Raw genomic sequence first — 15,486 nt, 5'->3', positions numbered from 1 at the left:
GAGAGAGGTGGATCCCTTAATGTCATAATGAGGTTTCTGAAGCACTACTCCATTCATTACTGGACTTCCCCTTTAACTACCAACTTCTCACTTAAACCCACAAGCAGTACACACAGTCAGTTATATACATATGGTACTGACTGTACTTAATGAAACAGTTAATTAAAGCTTATACTGTTTTCTGTAACATATATATATGAAAAGAATGCTAATTAGCCAGTATTTTTCTCCTTGAGCCCTGAGCATTTCCATATACAAGTGTTTGTTATCATTTACAAATTAATGGTTAAGAACAAAACCCTAAATCGCTGCACGACACCTGAACACAGACAGCGCTCATGGAACTGTAACGGAATAAATTGACAAACCCATCAAGTCTGGAGCTTAATGAATGACAGACTGCGCAGCATGATATTACACGGTGGTCACACATAGAATATCACACAAAAGCCATTTATTCACTTACACCCACACAGCTGCAGAGAATATCTTACTACTCACAGCCCATTTTTGTTATTGTGACCAGGAGAATGGAAAATGGAGCTGCCTACGTCAGCATTACTAATATCATTTAACATGCTTGAGTTCTGCTATTTACTTTACTTTCTCTAAAAAGGTACACAGTGGCCAGAAAAAAAAAATCCATTCTCAAAAGCGACTGCATTATGTATTATAATACAGAAAAGTGGAATAAATTTGCAGGTGGCAACACAATGGGTGAGGCAGGTTTTGACGCAGTTAAAAAAAAAGTGCTACAATCAGGAAAAAAACATTGCTAGCCTTACCGAGCAGGAAATTAAAGTGTTTATCAGGGCAAAATAAAAATAGAAAAAAAACTTTTGAAATACATCTCTCAATACATGCAAATATTCTCATTTCCTAATTGCTGTTATGGGCATTCTGTAGCGTTAGTGCAGTCAACCCTGCCCATTTTTTTTTTTTTTTTAAACTACTCATACCCACTTTTCCACAACATTGATCTGTAGTCCCGGTTTAAAGAACTTGGGGGGGGGGGGGGGGGTAAACTAGGTTCCTTGAAATAACACAAGAGGTGTGCACAAGACACAGGACAGCTCTGAAGGATGAAAAGGAATTTTTTTGCACTATGTCAAAATACTTGAAATGGTATTAGCAGTGACAGGCAGAGCTCCCCCACTCGCTAGGCATCCTTTTATTATTATCTTCTGAGTGCTGGCATGCTCCAAACCCATTCTAAGGAAAAGACGAGACAGTCACACATTGATGTTGTACAGGCGGTCCCTGGGTTACAAACATCTGACTTACAAACGACTCCTACTTACAAACGGAGGGATATAACAGGAAGTGAGGGGAACTCTAGCCCTAGGAAGGGAAATTCACTCCTGTAAGAGCTCTCATGGGAAAAAAGGTGTCTCCACTGAAACTTTATCACTAATCCTTGTTTCAACAACAGCCCAAATTTTTCAAAATCCAGTTGTCATAGGGACAGAAAGTGAGATGAAATCTTCTGAACAGGGGTAGAGGTTTTTACTTTCCTCTTTAGCTCGTCCAATAATCAGTCCAGGGGTATGTAGTTGTTTTTGGATTTTATTATAAATTCAGATTGGGAGAAGGGAATAGTGAGATACTCCGAATTAACAATTCACAATACTGGAGGACTTCTACCTCTTGGTACAGCCAGGCTGTTTATCCACCTTGTTGAAGAATAAGGTGCGCAAACAAGGTGCGCAAACAAAAAATGAATCTCCAGCAGCAACCGAAACTTTAAACTTGATAAAGTAAACGTGTGATGTGCAAAAAATGGGTGCGCTAGATGTGAACAATGTGTGTTGAACCAAAAGGGAAAACACAATGAACAAAATACCTAATCTATAAATATACACAGATATTATAAATGGTGCACAATGTGAACATAAAGTGCTTATAGAAATATGAGCAGTCAAAAACAAGTCCAAAATGAAAAAAAGGCTGAAATCTTCTTGATGGTGAATGAAGGTGAAGAAGAGTGATGTGCAAACACCAAATCCCTCTTGGCACCCACGTGTGAAGAAAAGAGAGGTAATACCCTTACCAACTCAACATATTAAAACACTTGAGAAGATGACACCAGCCAGTGTAATAGATATAAAGTCCTGACCTTTCACTCTTCCACCCGATATGTGGTATATCAAAACTCTTACCAAAGGCAAGTATTTCACAGGTCAGATGGTGAGTGATAACAGGCAGTGAACTTTCTTGTAAATCTTGTTCTGACTCCTGTTGCTGTGTGGGGGTTGGTTTCTCTCCTACACCCCTTAAACTCAGTGACAGATAGTGCCCAAAAGAGAATGGAACAGGCAATAGTGCATTACCTCTTCAACAACTTTATTAAAAAAGGTAGAACACCTCGGGCAGGGTGGGAGGGGGACCTTGGCCCTATTGATGGCGGGACATGGGATCTGTGTCTCTCTTCAATCCCGCTAGTATTGGTGTCTGCCTCTCATAAGGTGTCACATCTTATGCTGTTCCAGAGGGCCTACAGAACGCCGGTGCAGATGTTCCACTGGGGCCATAGGTCCTCCCCACTTTGTCCGAAATGTGATAGAGACCAGGGCACACTAATACATATAATGTGGCGCTGCCCCAAACTTTTTCGCTATTGGTCAAAGGTTATTGATACCATATCTAGAGTTTATAACTTTCAATTATTGAGGGATCCGTTGGTCTGTCTGCTGGGAGCCCTGGAGGTGGAGACCTTGTCTCCTAATGCACATTTGGCTGTCTTGCGACTGCAGTATATTGCACGTAAACTTATTGCTAGATATTGGATATCCTCCAGGGTGCCTGACGCGGGACAGTGGATTACCCAGGTTAACGCTTCACTGGTTCGGGAAAAACTGACATACCAGCACCGCAGGGCACATCGGAAGTTTACATCACTGTGGCAGCCATGGCTGGATGACCCGGCCTTGGCCCCGCCTCAACTGGTTATGGATAGGCTACTGACAGGCTGAGTGGTCTTCTTGAGAATAATCTTTGTGAATTGACTAGCAGGGAATGCAGTGGTCCGGCTCTCACTATACGCTGATATTTTGCTTCCCATTCTCCCTTTTCCTTGCCCTCTTCCCTCCCCCCCCCCCTATTTTCTCTTCTCTCTTCCTCTCTCTTTACCTAACCCCTCCCCTTTCCCCCTCTCCCCCTTTTCTGACCCTCATGTTTTCTGCCGCTGTCCTCCCTGTTTACTGACCCTGTCACTATTTTGTGCTCTGAGCTACACTTTACTGGTATTGGTCATGTGTGTATGTTTAACGAATTATTCTTCAGCGCACAGCTCCTGATGCTTATCACATTGATTCTCTCCTCCCCTTTTCCCCAACTCCCAGTTACCTGCCTTTATCTCTTTACTTGATACATAGTGTTTTGGTCGCTTACCTTACCATGGCATATTAATGTGGCTCTTAGTTGTATGCAGGGATACTGTTTTTTTTTCTTTGCTATCTGGTTCATGTAATGCTGGTACAGCTGAGTGCTTTATTTTTGTACTGAGTTATTTATGCCGTGTACTGTTTAATCTTCAATAAAATATTATATTTTTCTGAGAAAAAAAAGGTAGAACACTTACAGTTAAGTTGATTAAATAGGCGAATGCAAATTCAAACGTGGCCGCTCTGCAGCGCGGACCACGGGTGATGATGGCGCAGGCTTCTCCCCCCGACACGTTTCCCCTGATGAAGCATCGACTGGGAATGGAGATAGGGCAGGACTTTATATCTATTACACTGGCTGGTGTCATCTTCTCAAGTGTTTTAATATGTTGAGTTGGTAAGGGTATTACCTCTCTTTTCTTCACACGTGGGTGCCAAGAGGGATTTGGTGTTTGCACTTCCTCTTCTTCACCTTCATTCACCATCAAGAAGATTTCAGCCTTTTTTTCATTTTGGACTTGTTTTGGACTGCTCATATTTCTATAAGCACATTTATGTTCACATTGTGCACCATTTATAATATCTGTGTATATTTATATATTAGATATTTTGTTCATTGTGTTTTCCCTTTTTGGTTCAACACACATTGTTCACATCTAGCGCACCCATTTTTTGTTTATCCACCTTGCCACTGAGGATAATTTAGATTAAAGTCTCTTTGCTAAGAAGACTTGATGAACTAAGGTTGTCTTCAGGACACTCTCCTCAGTATCCTCTTTCTTGACTGCCGACACCCGTCCACTGACTATCCTACTCTTGGGGTGGCCCCCCTCAGTTCAGGCCCCTCGACCCGAGCCCCTGTACTCACGATACTGTTTTTCTATGGTCTCAAGTATCTCCCCCTCAGTGAGCTCTCCTGGACCTCTGGGTTCAGCTCTGTTCCTCTGGCCCTCAGGACAACCCTCCAGAGGCCACATGCCACTGCTACAGTGGAGGAGGCAGCCGCCACCCTCCCTCTGGGACTCTGCTCTATTGCCAAAGACCCCGCAGCACATATGCTCCCGGCTTTTATACAGTATCCCAGAATGCACCGAGGCGACCTGCCCCTGCCAATCACCAGGACTGTACCAAAGCCTATGCATCAATTTGTCAGGTTTCCTCCCGCTGGTCAACATGCCTTCCTACTGGATCAGTGTGAAACATTCTAGACAAAATGAATCACATACTGAGCACAATGAGCAGACCTTACTAATAGATCCTGCTCTCCAATAAGCAGATAGTGATAAAGATTTGCCTGCTGCTCCTCTGAAAGGCAGACAGAGCCAAAAACTATACTATCTCACTAGCACCTACCTAGGAGGGTGCTACACTTACACTTTAAAAGACACAATTGTGAGAAAAACATGGTAGCTGCTATTGGGTATAAGGTATAATAATAAAACATTGTGATTTCACTCTTCTTCTAATAGTGAAAATAACTAAAAACAATAAACTTCAAAACGGTTGTGTAAATATAGTGATTTAAAATAAAGCTCCACAAAATTATTCATGCGCCAATCCTTGCAAACTGCATATACAATTCTCAACCTGGGGATGAAAATGGTTAAATGATGATATATGCAAGTTTAGAGATTTTTTTCTGGCAACTATCTTGGCCTTAGATCCTGCCAAGGGTCTTTACTTAGAATGTTACATTTAACAGAGGAAATAAGAAAATCATGGTTAGAACTTACATACACTATAAAGGAAACAATTCTGAAAAAACATGGAGACTTAAAGTAAATCATAGGACAACAAGGCACGAGGGGAACATAAGGACTCTAAACTTCAGAAAGGCAAACCTTCCCAAAATGTGCTCAAAGAGAACATAGACTGGGACCTAACCCTAGGATCATTGAACACGAATGAAAAATGGGAATGCTTTAGGAACATATTAAACAAAAGTAGCACACAGTGCATTCCAATGGGAAAAATATTTAGAAGAGCTAAGGTCAAACCAGGGTGGCTAAAACGTAATGTAGAAATGCTTATTAGAGCGAAAAAAAAGGGCCTTCAAGAAATACAAAACGGAGGGGATGTTATCGGTTTTCCACCAGTACAAAAATTCTAACAAGAAATGTAAAAACGGAATCAGGACATCTAAAAATGGACTACGAGAGACACATAGCAGAGGAGAGTAAAAACAACCCTAAGAAATTCTTCAAATACATTAATAGCAAAAAAGCGAGGTCAGAGCACGTTGCACACATAATTAACACTGATAGGAGGATGGTTACAGAGGACACAGTGCTAAATGCTAAAGGCAACTGTGCTAAATACTTTCTTCTCCTCGGTTTTTACACACGAAAGGGAGGGGTATACAGACCAGGACTGTCTGGTTAGCACAACATCACAAGACTTGCCACAGTGGCTAACAGAGGGCGAAATCAAGGAGAGACTTGATAATATTAACACTAATAATTCACCAGGACCAGATGGCTTGCATCTGAGAGTACTTAACCACTTAAGCCCCGGAGGATTTGGCTGCTAAACGACCAGGGGGTATTTTGCGATTCGGCACTGCGTGACTTTAACGGACAATTGCGCGGTCGTGTGACGCTGTACCTAAACAAATTTGACGTCCTTTTTTTCCCCACAAACAGAGCTTTCTTTTGGTGGTATTTGATCACCTGTGCGATTTTTTGATCACGCGCTATAAACAAAAAAAGAGCGTCAATTTTGCAAAAATAACAATAATTTTCACATTTTTTTATATGAAATTCCCCAAAAAAAATGTAAAAATCTAAATTTTTTAACATTTTCGGCCAATTTGTTTTATGCTACCTATGTTTGGTAAAAAAAAATCGCAAAAAGCGTATTTTTATTGGTTTGCGCAAAAGTTATCGCGTTTACTAACAAAGGGAAAGATTTTTGTAATTTTTGTTGTTTTTTTTTTAACGCGTAATGGCGGCGATCTGCGATTTTTTTTTTTGCGGTACTGCGACAGATCGGACCCTTGACTGACATTTTTGACACTTTTGGGGTTACCAGTGACATTTCTACAGTAATCGGTGCTATACATATGCACTGTTACTGTAAAAATACACTGGTAGTGAAGGGGTTAACTTTATTTGAGAGGGAGGGGCTGTGTGTGTCCCTAGGGGCGTGATTCTTACTGTGATTGGCTGTCTGTTGAGCTGTAGGGACACTGATCAACGGTTCTACATTGTAGAACCGTGTGATCAGTGTTTTTACACCGAGGAGAATGACAGGCAGCTTGTTTACACAAGCCGCCTGACTTTATCCCTCTCCCCCGCCGATCGCCGAGTGACCGGCGGACATCGGGTCCACCGGTAACACGCGCGGGGGGGTCCGTGACCGCGCGGGAGCACGCCTAAGCGGGAGCGCGCTCGCTCCCCAGAGCCTCACAGGCTAGCGACATAGACCTACGTCGCTCTGCCTGTGAGGGGCTGACTGCCGCAGTAAATATACTGTGAGCAGTCGGCAAGCGGTTAAGGAACTCAATAGGGTTATTTCTAGATCGTTGTTCCTAATCTTCACAGACAGTAATTGACAGGAACTGTACCAGGCGACTGGAGGAAAGCTAATGTGATACCAATATTCAAAAAAGGGAGGAGGGATATTCCAGGAAACTCTAGACCAGTCAGCCAGACCTCAATTGTATGTAAATTATTGAAAGGGATGATAAGCACTATATCCAGGAATTTGCTAAGATCAACAGTATCATTAGCAGTAATCAGCACGGGTGCACAAAAGGATGTTCTTGCCAAACCAATCTGTTAACATTTTACGAGGAGGTGAGCTGTTAGCTAGATGGGGCAGACCTGTGGACATGGTGTATTTGGATTTTGCTAAGGCATTCAACACCATTCCCCACAGACGCTTAATCTACAAACTAAGGTCTGCAGGCATCGACCTCAAGGTTTGTTCCTGGATAGAAAACTGGTTACATGGGCGTGTCCAAAGGGTGGTAATAAATAACGCTTACTCAGACTAGTCTGTAATGGTAAGTGGGGTCCCCCAAGGCTCAGTCCTGGGACCAATTATGTTCAATTTATTCGTCAATAACATAGAGAATGGAATCGGCAACTCAATATCAGTTTTTGCAGATGACACAAAAATATGCAAGGCAATACCTTCTCATCAAGATATAGAAATCTTACAGAATGACCTGAACAGAATAACAGAGTGGGCAACTACGTGGCAAATGAGATTTAATCTAGAGAAATGTAAGGTATTGCACTCGGGGGCAAAAAACATAAATGCAAATTATGCTCTGGGGGGGGGAACTTCTGAGGGAATCCAGGATGGAGAAGAATCTGGGGGTTCTAGTAGAATATAGACTAAGTAATAGCATGCAATGTCGAGCTGCAGCTGTCAAAGCTGGCAGAATATTAGCATGCGTACGGAAGGGGATATATTCCAGAGACAAAGTGATTTATGTTCCAGAGACAAAGCTATAATCCTACCACTTTATAAAACAATGGTACGGCCACACCTGGAGTATTCTATCCAGTTCTGGTCGCCAATCCTCAGAAGGGATGTGCTGGAACTGGAGACAGTCCAAAGAAGGGCAACTAAACTAATTAGAGATTGGAGGACCTTAATTACGAGGAGCGATTACAAGAGCTTAATTTATTCTCCTTGAAGAGGAGACACTTGAGAGGGGACATGATAGCGATTTACAAATACCTCAATGGTGATCCCAGCATAGGTAAAAAAATATTTAGTCTCGAGGATTGCAAGAGGACACGTGGGTACACACTGAGATTAGAGGAGAGGCGGTTTAACCTTAAGCTGCGTAAGGGGTTCTTCACTGTAACGACAGTGAGAATGTGGAACTCTCTTCCACAATTGATGGTAGCAGCGGGTAGTATATCTACTTTTATAAGACTCTTGGACATGCATCTCACAGATCACAACATTCAGGGTTATGGGAAATGATCAGGCCACTGACACACACACATGTACAGGTTGAGCTTGATGGACTGTTGTCTTTATTCAACCTCAACTTATATGTAACTTATATTAAATGTAGCTCTTCTTCTAATAGTGAAAATAACTAAAAACAATAAACTTCAAAATAGTTGTGCAACTTTAGTGATCTGAAATAAAGTTCCACAAAACTCTTAATGCGCCAATCTTTACAAACTGCATATGTAATTCTCATAACCAATTTACTATCCACCACCAGCTTGTAGGCAAACTCGCCAAATGAAAATCACCTTTTTATTCACCTGGGGATAAATATGGTTAATCAGGCCAAGTAGAAAAAAGCTAAAGCTCTGCATGAAGGTAACTCTTTAAAGGATAACAAACCTGTCAAAAAACTGTGGTGCCAACTGCCTTTTCCCCCTCCTCATCCAACATATATCCCACCTTACTGACCACAGGTCAGCTAACAACTTCCAGAGATTCAGCAACCCTGAAAACAGTCAGCCTGGGACTGTAAAGTACATCTCTTATGCACCTTTTCTCTAAAAGTCCTAAGAAGTAAGCTGTCTGCTTCTAAGCCTTAAAGCAAAACTTTTACCAAGAGCAGATTTTAACATACACCACAACAATATTGCAACTATGTAGATGTAGTGCCGTGCCCCGAACTGGCTAAGTTTAGTATTTAGCTCTGCTGAAGCCAGCTGAGCAGCATTTGATTTTTCAGATCTGTTCAGGATTTCCCTAAGCCTGGTTGTTGATTGCTTCTGCCTGCTGCTGGAAGAAGAATGTTCCAGCAAAAGTGTGGGAGGGTCAATATCTGGGTTATAAATAGTTATCTAACCTTAACCAATCCCTGGGAGGCTGAACCAGAAGGTGTAGCTGGGGAGAAGATAAATGATGGGAAGGATCTCCTCAATCTCTCTCTTTCCCTCCAGTGTGTGTTCCTGTGTGTGTTTGTGTGTGAAGACTTGCCTGAAGGAAACTTGTCTTAAGTAGCTCGACTGGAAATGTGTGTGTGGGGGCGACTTTCTGCTTGTAGCTCCAGGTGTAGAAGCACTTCTTGGGGATGAGACACCAGAAGTTGCTGCAAGGACTGTGACTGCTCTCAGTCACAGAAATCTGGGTCTCAGATTTACTGTCTGTCAGTGTTAATTTTGTTGACTAAAATATATTCCTTGACTAAATTAACACTATTTTAGTCAACTAAAATTAAAACAATTCAGTTGACTAAATTATGACTAAAATTAAAATGGCATTTTAGTGAAAAGATTATGACTAAAACAAAATCAAAATTCAATGTCAAAATTAACACTGCACTACCACATAAGAATAAGTAGGAGGCATCTACTAAGCTGCCGAAAGAAAAAAAATTAAAAAAAGGCTTTTCTTATTTTTTTTTCTTTTAATGTTTAATGTTGGCATTATATTCAGGTAATATGTGCAATGGCATTACAGCCAAAAGAGTTGTCAGTTTTTTTCACTTCTGTTTATCAAAAGAAATATTTTTGTTTGTTTATGAAAAAGTTTTATTTATAAGGGCTCTTTCACACGGGCGGTCCGATCAGATCCGCCTGTCAGTTTTTTAGGCGGATCTGATCGGATGCCCCATTCAGCCCTATGGAGCAGCGGATGTCAGCGGTGACATGTCCGCTGACACCCGCTGCCATCCGCATCAGATCCTATCCGTGAAATCCGGACGGATGGAAACCCTATTTTCCATCCGTCCTGGGGATCGGATGGGATCGGATGAGAGCGGACAGTCGGTCCGCTCTAATCCGATTCCCCATAGAGAGCAGCGGGGGCTGTGACAACTCCCTCTCCGCACTGCAAGCGGAGATGGAGCTGTCATCCCCCGGCTCAGCGGGGATCGCGGATCGATCCCCGCTGAGCAGCACGGATCCGCCTACGGAGGCTGACCGTGTGAAAGAGCCCTTAAGACGTTATATATCACAACAGCTAAATCTGTGTCTGTAGTGCATGTTCAAATCTTAAGACCATAAATAATATGTTATGGAATTTTTAATTCAGGAGTATATATTGAGTTTGGCAATTCTAGAGAAATGCATTCCAATTTAATAAACCCATTAGATTATAGTCAACTAAAATGTACTGGACATTTTAGTTGACTAAAATACTAATAAAACTAAAACAATTCAGGAGACTAAAATATGACTAAAACTAAAATGGCATTTTAGTCAAAAGACTAAAATCCGGCTAAAACTTAATTACATTTTAGTCAAAAGAATAATACTAAAACAAAATCAAAATGACATAAAAATGAACACTGCCGGCTGTCCACTCTTTTTTCCAGCATTATTGGTTGAGGCTATTACTGCAGGGACTAATATTGTTTGGACAAGATTGTTCAGGAAGCTTTCCTCTAAGATCTGTAGGTACCTTTGGGTATGCTGCACCCATGCTTTTTCTCAAGATCTACAAAAAAAGACCCCTAGGATGAGTCTGAATTTGTTAGTGTGCTTCTGGGACTGAACACAGGGTGGACAGCCTCTTAACAAGTAAGGGGGACCCAATATATTTCCTGCGGCCCTTCTGGAGGGTTAGTGCTGCATATAAAATGGCCTAGTGTTGTCTCAGATTTGAATTCTGTCTCTGAGTTCTGACAGGTGGGAGAAGCAGCAGCAGTGCTTCTGTAGTGGAAACTGTCAGTGATAGTTTCAGTACCGTGGATGTTCTGGGGGCTTTAGACCCCCCCCCCCAACTCTCCTTATTAGTGCCCTTGCAACAGCAGCAGAGTCAACAGAGTGATGCTGCTACTCTATCTCTACCCAATACGATAGCAGAAGGCTTTTGGTCTCTAAAGTGGGGTACACACTAGTAGAAAATCTCCCGAAAATTCCCATCCAAGATAAAATCGTAGGATTTTGGGCTAGTGTGTTCACAACTTTCAGCAGCCGTTGCCGACATTTTCAACAAAAAAACCGGAGGGACAAACACCAAAATTTTTATTGTCCGTCCCCAGCACGACCAATTTTCGTTTAACGTGTATGCAGTACGTCCGGGAAAAATCGGATACGAAAGACCGCGCATGATCTGAAGTTGCTGACGACCCGGAAGTCTAGGAACAAATGTCCCAAAAAAGAATAAAAATCGGACGAGAAATTTTGTGAAAATTATGCACTGTCAACTAAAAACGGTTATGACCGCTGAGCATAAGAGAGAAAAATTGGAGGATATTTCGTCCTATTTTCGTCAAGTGTGTACGAGCCTTTAGCGAACCTGTTGATGGTGAGTTGTGTGACATGGGCCTTAATGAGGCACATTAATATGTATTGACCATGTGCAAAGTTCAGTAAAGTACAGCAACCAATTGAAATTTCCTGTTAACAGTAGTCAGGTCAGTAAAATTATTGAATTTTCATAAGTTCATGTAAGTTACTGTAATTTGCACATGGTTATTGCAGCTTGCACTGCCTTATTTAAATAGGCCTAAAAATAATATGAAGGCATTAAAATACTTTATTTAATACCAAGATGAAAAATGCATTAACACAGTTTAATGAGGCCAGGTTAATGAACGCTGATTTATAATCTGTTGCTATGCATTACTGCGCATCAATGCTCTTTGCACACGGTTACTGAATTATTGGTTTAGCTGCCTATAAACAGCTATTTGTTACACACAGTCAAAGTGAAGCCTAATGACTAGCATCTTAGCTTTCTCTCTCTCTGTTTTTTTCTCTACACAGTACCCTACATCACTGTTTAAGACACCATTATGGCTGTTTCCTTTCACAGAAGCTCCATATTGAATGGCTGTGTGGTAGTTCATTTGTGCTAAAGAATTATATGGTTATTGATGTTTATGGTGCTGTAATTGCTACCATACAAACAAGGCAAAGTACAATGACCTATCATAGAGTTTAACATAATACCTAGTGATCTAGCTGTAATTGCAGCTGAAATGGTTTTCATCTCAACCTATAGCTCAGGCTGCCATAAATACAGTATGATTATAAGCATAGATAACGAAATAAAGAACACACATTAATACTTATAAAGTCATCACAAAGACTAAATCTCCCGTATAGAACCAATTTCTGTAGCCTTTCACAATATTAATCTTGACATTCACATCCTATGAAATACTGTGTTTTACTGACCTTGAAAATCTCCCTTTTTGCCTATGAATTACTGTTTTACTGACCTTGAAAACCTCCCTTTTTGCCTATGAGAGCTTAAAACATCGGTGTACATTAGCACAGTGGCGATAGACTTAAAGGGTCAGTTCTTCAAACTGATTTATCCATTTTTGGGAGATTCTGGAGGGTAGAAGCATATCTTAACCCAAGAACAATAAATGGTATGTATTGCAGCTTACCTTTCCTTAGAAGTGGTGGCTCCATTTTTTTTTCTCACACTTTTTCTTCTTTATTTTCACCTGGTAATCGTGCCAGGAGTACACTTCCTGCACTAGGGGGACAACCACATTGTATTTAGGAAGTGTATGGTTGTCACTCTAGGAAGTGTAGCGATAACCTCTGGAGGGGCTGCTGGAAAGAAATGGTGTACTGCTTACCTGTCCAGATGCTACCTGCCCAGTTTTCAGTTCCAGAAGCACACCATTGATTTCAGACTAATTCTAGGGGTATTTTTACCTTTTATTGTAGATCTTGAAAAACGTATAGAGAGGAGGGTTGAGGATGTAGGATACTCAAAGGCAACTACAGATCTTGGAGGAAAGCTTCCTGAAAACATTTTGTCCCAGCAGTATTCGGCTCTATAATAGCAACCTAAAAAATAATGTTGAATAAAGAGGGGCCAGTATACTTGAAACCCTATGAGAGCACTCAGTTAGCAGAAAATTCTGGTGTCCCACCCTCAAGAAGTACTTTCACAATTAGCGCTTCAGGCAAACGCACCCACCTCTCCAACTGAGCTTCCACAAGCAAGTTTCCTTCAGAAAAGTTTCTTTTAGCCCACGTTTCTTCAAGCCCCTTAGCAAAAGCACCTGCTAAAGCCTAGTAGCAATAGCCTCTCTGGAACTGTCACAATATGCAACCTACCTGTGCTAATCGCAGGAGTCCTCACACTCACAGCATGTCAGTCCTTGGCACTCTTGTCGGTGGCCTGTGTCCTGTGGCACCCCCGTGTGAGGATGGTGAGGCCTCTAGCACATGTCTGATGGCATCTTCATATCAAAATGGCAGCAATTATGTGCTTCCTGTTATAGACAGCAATTGCATCACTTCCACCACACCTCCTGAGATAATTTCCTGTTGGATCACTATAAAGCTGAAAGGTTCCAGGGAGAGAGAGGGCTCAGTTGTTTTAGAGCTGTCCACAGTGTATACTCCTTCCTTGTCATGTGATTACACTACCTGACCTTTGCTGTGTTTGTTGACTCTGATCCTTTGCTTTGCCCGCCATGACCTTAGTCAATGTTTGACTTTGATTATGGACTTTCCCTTTTTGTACCACACTTATGGAAACTGTGCCAGATTTACCTCTTGAGTATCCTTATCAAAGGTGTGTACCCCTTCTTTTGGGCTCATCATATTGAAACGCTGACAGGAACACACACATACATGCTCCCTCCCAGGGAAAAGCCCCAGGGGAAGAGACTGCTCAGATCCACCCATATATTTATCTTCTCATCAACCACAGCTGGTTCAGCTTCTAAAGGGAGGGTCAGATAGCTATTTCATAACCCAGGGATTGATCATCCCACTCTATTGCTAGAACATTCTTCCAGTAGCATGTGGGCACCAAGCAAGGGTCACGTGAGAGCCCTACTCCAGGGTTGGTTTTTCTGGGCTACGCTAGCCACTTTGGTAATGGTCACTGCTTTACGCGGATGGGTCCCTTTACTGGAACAACTTTAATAAACGTTCTCAATGTTACTGTACATTGTCATGATCACTTGTGCAATTAGGAGGGACATGCAGAGCCCTTGCCCTCTCCACCTGTTGAGCTTATAACCGCTGCCTCACTCCCGATAACAATATGGGGTCCCGCCGTCCACCTAGTGCAGACGCCATGCATGCACTTCACTTAACTCTTTCTCTGTGTACAGGTTGAGGGCTCTGGTGGTGCAGATCTGCTCCTGGTGCTATGGGAGATGAATCGCTGCTGAAGGAGTGACAACAACATTCCCTCGCTGCAAGAGGCTATCTCATCTGCCATACGTACACGCCTATGACAGGCTGCTAAAGAAACCTTCATTACCCTTGGTTACCAAATGCATCTTCACACTGCTTGAACTCTTGAACCATAATCTTCATAGCTCAATGTGCTCCGTGACCTGAGCTGCAGTTATAATTGCTGGTTAATTGCATTATACCACTTTAGTAAATTCAGACCAGGCAAAGTTTAAAAAGCTTTACTTAAAAAAGGTAAATTAACATGATGATATATATATATAAACAACAGTCTGAAATAAAGTGTAAACATTTGCCTAACATCCTTAGTCCCTAACCCAGGCTTGTGGCTGCCCCAGCATACCTGCACAGGAAACAGTCTATCTTTGGCAGAGTCCATGGTTGGTGTCTTCATAGGCAGTGGGAACTTTAACCTTTGTGACATATTACTGGCAATCCAAGCTCCGGTAACGACAGAGACAGGTCCGTCCAAAATGAACCGTCCGAAACCAAACCAACAGAACTGCAACAAGAACCTCCTATGCCCACATGGTCCGGACCTATGTCCCTTTTATAGCACACAGGACTGGGAGGATTGGCCCCAGGAAAAACTCGCCAAGAAAAACCTAAAGTTAACCACTACCTGCCTGCAAGCAGGCAGAAGCAATCAACCTCCAGGATTAGGGAAAGCCTGAAAAATGAATTTTGGCTACAACAGAGCTATATACTAAATCAAGCCAGCCCAGGGAAGGGGTGCTACAGAAAGAAGTGTGTTAGGACTAAATACATAATTTTATATTTAATATGCATACATTCATATATTCATATTTAAATAAAAAAGAGATGAGGCGCCCAGGCAATTAGTGGTTGGATAGCCAGAAAGAGACAAGGGAACCAAAGCAAACTGCTGCTAATCTACTGCAGGTGTCCCACATAAAGATAGAAAAGTAGAATGATCAGCGCACTTTAGTGTCCTTCTCTAACTGACTAAATCCAATATTCCGTGTATAAAAATGCTAGTGTACAACAAATGTAGAAAAACTAGAATCTATATTCACATGGACATAACA

The 15,486-nt window shown here is 41.9% G+C and overlaps 1 protein-coding gene across 1 annotated transcript in view; it reads left to right on the top strand.

The window, feature by feature from the left end:
* GP9 (glycoprotein IX platelet) overlaps positions 1-15,486 on the top strand; it is a 200,854-nt gene that overhangs the window by 99,072 nt on the left and 86,296 nt on the right. The gene's annotated exons all lie outside the window — the stretch shown is intronic.

Source organism: Pelophylax lessonae, assembly GCF_965119305.1.
Source record: "Pelophylax lessonae genome assembly, chromosome: 8".
NCBI lineage: Eukaryota > Metazoa > Chordata > Amphibia > Anura > Ranidae > Pelophylax > Pelophylax lessonae.
Note: the sequence above shows the minus strand (reverse complement) of the source record. Positions and strands in the feature narration are given on the sequence as shown.